Raw genomic sequence first — 4,742 nt, forward strand, 5'->3', positions numbered from 1 at the left:
ACATACCGATTAAAAACATGACCCGACGAGTAGAAATACCCAAAGAAGGTTCATTTTCAAAAATCATACTTAATTACACCATATATTAAATAATTAAAAAATAATTATTTAATAAAAACATTTTCCTGATAATCCCCGGTCTTCGTTCCTCGTTCGAGCGTGAAATACAACTTAAAAACCTTAATTCATATAATCTTAATAAAACATGAAATGACATACATAATCATGAAATAATCATGCATTTAAAGCTTTAAATTAATTAAACACTGATTTTAGTAAAAACCTTAGATTGCATGCAGTTAGGTTATGTAGTTCAAATTTCCTAAACCATACATCTAGCATGTGTTACTTCAACACATGTTCATGTCAGTCAGAAGCTAGAGGATGTTGAGATTGTCAAAGACTTTCCTAGCGTCTTTCCTAAGGACGTTTATGGTATTCCATCGGACCGAGAGGTGGAATTTTCTATTGATTTGATGTCGAGCACTATGCCAATTTCTATGGCACCCTATCGTTTAGCACTTGCTGAAATGAAAGAGCTAAAGGATCAAATTCAAGAATTGCTGGAAAAGATTTTTATTCGCCCCTAGTTGTTCTCCATGGATAGCACTGGTACTTTTCGTGAAAAAAAGTATGGTAGTATGTGACTCTCCATTCATTATCGAGAGCTGAATAGAGTCACCATAAAAAATAAGTATCCCTTGCCTAGAATCAAAGACTTATTTGATCAATTGCAAGGAGCATCAATTTTCTCGAAGATAGATCTTTGTTTGGGATACCATCAGCTGAAGGTAAAGAAGTCTAATGTTCATAAGACGGCTTTTAGGACTCGATATCGGCACTATGAGTTTATTGTCATGCCATTTGGGTTGACCAATGTGCCAGCAATCTTCATGGATGTCATAAATCGCGTATTTCAGTCGTATCTAGATCAATAGATTATCGTCTTCATTGATGACATTCTGAGTTACTCAAAGAGCCGAGAGGAGCATAGTCAGCACTTGAGAACGACGCTACTTTCAAGATAGAAAGTTATTCGCTAAGTTCATCAAGTGCGTCTTTTGGCTCGAGAAAGTGGCGATCTTATGCCACATCATTTCTAGAGATGGAGTTGAGGTCGATCCAAGCAAAGTCGAGGCAGTTAAGGAATGGCCAGTACCGAAGAGCGTAACCGAGATCTGTAGTTTCTTGGGTCTAGCTGGCTACTACCAAAAGTTCGGTCAAGGTTTCTCTACTGTCGTGGTAACCTTGACCGCTTTGACAAAGAAGAATGCAAAATTTACTTGGGGAACCGAGTGCCAAGAGAGTTTTGAGAAGCTAAAGCGAGCCTTGACTTCAGCGCCAGTTCTGTCAATGCCCTCAGGGCAAGGAGAGTATGTTCTTTATACGGATGCTTTGAAGCTAGATATAGGCGAAATTTTGATGCAAAATGAACGAGTGATAGCTTATGCGTCTAGACAGTTGAAGGTTCATGAGAAGAATTACCCAACTCATGACCTCGAGCTTGCAACGACAGTATTTACATTGAAGATTTGGAGACACTACTTATATGAGGAGAAGTGCAAGATTTTCACCGACCATAAGAGCTTGAAGTACTTCTTCAACCAAAAAGAGTTGAATATGAGGCGACGAAGATGGCTATATTTGGTAAAGGATTATGACTGCGATATCAGCTACCATCCGGGCAAAGATAATGTAGTTGTGGATGCATTGAGTCAAAAGACAGTAGTTATTGCTCAATTATCACTTCAAATACCATTGTAGTCTGAGATTTAGTGATTTGAGCTTGCAGTATATGCTAGGGGTGAGGCCCCCAATCTTGAGGGATAGAATGCGAGAAGGGCAGTCTTTTAATGAGTAGTTGCAAAAGTGGAGACTGAGAGATGAAGCTATGGGTCGGAAGCTGTAATCCGAAGAGCATAGTTCGATACCGATATGGACTATGGGTTCCTACTGGCAATTCACTCAGAGAGGTTATTATGGAAGAACCTCACAATACCCTATACTCCATTCATCCCTGAAGTACGAAGATGTATAAAGACATGCATTCATTGTATTGGTGGCCGGGAATGAAGCGAGACATCTTGCACTTTGTGTCTGAGTGTTTGACATGCCAGCAAGTTAAAGGCTAAGCATCAGAGGCTAGCCGAAAAGCTTAAGCCACTTCCTATTCCCGAGTAAAAATGGGAAAATATTACTATGGATTTTGTTGTGGGACTGCCGAGGACTATCAAGGGATACAACGTCATCTGGATGATAGTTGATTGTCTTATGAACTCAGCGCATTTTCTAACTATCAAGACGACATTCACCATGACACAGTACGCAGAGCTGTATATTCGAGAGATAGTCTAACTACATGGGATTCCAGTGTCCATTGTTTCTAACCGAGATCCGAGGTTCACATCATCTTTTTGGAAGAGTCTGCATGCAACAATGAGGAAAAGTTGTTATTCAGTACATCATTCCATTATCAAATTGATGGTCAGTCTGAAAGGGTGATTCAAATTTTGGAGGATCTACTCCGAGCTTGTGTGATCGATTTCCAAGGAAGTTGGGAACCGAAATTACCTCTAGTGGAGTTCACCTATAACAATAGCTACCAATCGTCTATAGGAATGGCTCCTTACGACACTTTATGGAAGAAAGTGTAGATCACCTATACATTGGGACAAGGTTGGTGAAAGAGGAGAATTTGGTCCGGACTTGATCAAGCAAACAGTGGAGCTAGTAGTCAAAATTTGAGATATGATGAAGACTGGACAAAGCCGAAAAAAGAGCTACGCTGACAAACGACGAAAAAAACTAGAGTTTGCAGTGGGTGACCACGTATTCATGAAAAAATAGCACCTATGAAGGTTGTTATGAGATTTGACAAGAAAGGCAAACTGGCGTTGCCACCCATGCTAGCTGGAGTACATAATGTGTTCCATATCTTGATGTTGCGAAAGTACATGTCAAATCCTTCATATGTACTAAATTATGAGCCTTTGCAGTTGATTCTAAATATGTCATACGAGGAAAGACCCATACAAATTCTGGGTAGGCAAGAAAGAAGACTCCGAAACAAGGTTATACAAATGGTCAAATCAAGTGGCTAAATCACTCGTAGGAGGAAGCTACTTGGGAAACTGGGAGGGACATGAGGAGTCGCTACCCGGAGTTATTCGGTAAATTTTAACTTTGAGGACGAAATTTCATTTAAGGGAGAGAGGAATTGTGAGGTTCAAAATACGATAACGTAACCTAACTGTATGCAAATAGAGGGAAAAATAAAAAATGACTAATTAAATAGTTTTAATTGCATAAATTAAATATGGTGTGCATGTTTACGTGTTTAAAATGTAGTCTTCTACATAAATGCATAAAAACTATATTTTTAAGGTTATTCTAGACGCGATAGAGGAATAGGGACTGGGGACCATTTGAGGAAAAATATTTTTATTAAATAATTGGTTTTAATTGTTTAATGTGTGGTGTATTTTAATGAAATTTTTGAAAATAATGAATTTTAAGTTGTTTTTTACGCCAAGCCGTATTTTAAACCGGTAATTAATTTTTCACAAAAATAGGAACTTTTTGGAGGTTCGTTTAATATTTTCGAAAAACAGCCTAAACAAAATATTTTAAATATTATCTAATGGGTCTATTGGACCTACTATACTAGGTTAATGGGCCTAAACTTGCACCATATGTTTTATATCAAACTTAAAGCCAACAAACCCTCACCAAAACAAACACAACTCACGCACACATCACACAAACACACACTAAGACTCTCCATCAGCCAAGACACAGGCACCCACAAAATTTTTGAATGAAATTCACGTAAATCTTGAAGAATTTCAGCAAGGTCCTTCTCTCGTCAATGTCTCTCGCATCGCAAGTTGATTTTCATGCATAATATACGCAAAGACATGCCTTAATTTTCCTTCGAACATCTTTCACACCATATTATGTGTATTTAATTATCCTTGAATGAAAAATATGATGCAATTCTTGTATTTTCGTTTTTATGGATATACATGCACAAAACTAGTGTTTTCTTTTTAAAACTCTTGTTAATGATGCACAAATAGGCTGCCATGGTAGGGGCATAAAAAGGGCAAATTTTGGTGTGTTTAAGAACCCCTAGGGGCCATGGCTCGAGGCTGGTTGAGGCAAGCTAGGGCCGCATGTTTTCCTTGGGTTTTTGTAATGTTAGGGTTCAGTTATGGTGGCTAGGGAAGAGAGAGACATGTGCTGCAATTGGGACGTGTTCAAGGGTCCTAAGAGAGGTTAGTCAAGGTCCTAGGCTGATCGCATGAGGGCTGGTTTGAAGGCTATGGAGGAACCGCGCTTGAGGGGAGGCGCGCATGGCTTCTTTGTCGCGGGTGAAGGGCTGGGCACGTTTGGGGTGTTATGTTCTGTTCAATAGCTTGCTATGGGTTTGATCATGGTCCTAGGAAGGTGATCTAAGGGCTGTTCTTGTTGCTTAAGGGCCGAGGCCGAAGGTTGCATGGGTAGGAGGTTAGGGTTTCAAAACTAAGGGAAAAATTGTCCGGCAAGGTTCTAGGCTTGATCAAAGCTCTTAATGGGCTTGATACATGGTATGGTTAGGTGAAGGATCGGTTCGGGGAACTTTTGAGATGCTTCAAACACAATATTCTCAATGAGCTGCAATAACTCGTGTTCTAAGAATGTATACATCGATGAATTAAATCGAGTTAGGTTAGAAACCAAGCGGAAAATACTTGAAGTAA

The sequence above is a fragment of the Primulina tabacum genome, chromosome 1 (genome assembly GCF_025594145.1).
Source record: "Primulina tabacum isolate GXHZ01 chromosome 1, ASM2559414v2, whole genome shotgun sequence".
In the NCBI taxonomy this organism is placed as follows: domain Eukaryota; kingdom Viridiplantae; phylum Streptophyta; class Magnoliopsida; order Lamiales; family Gesneriaceae; genus Primulina; species Primulina tabacum.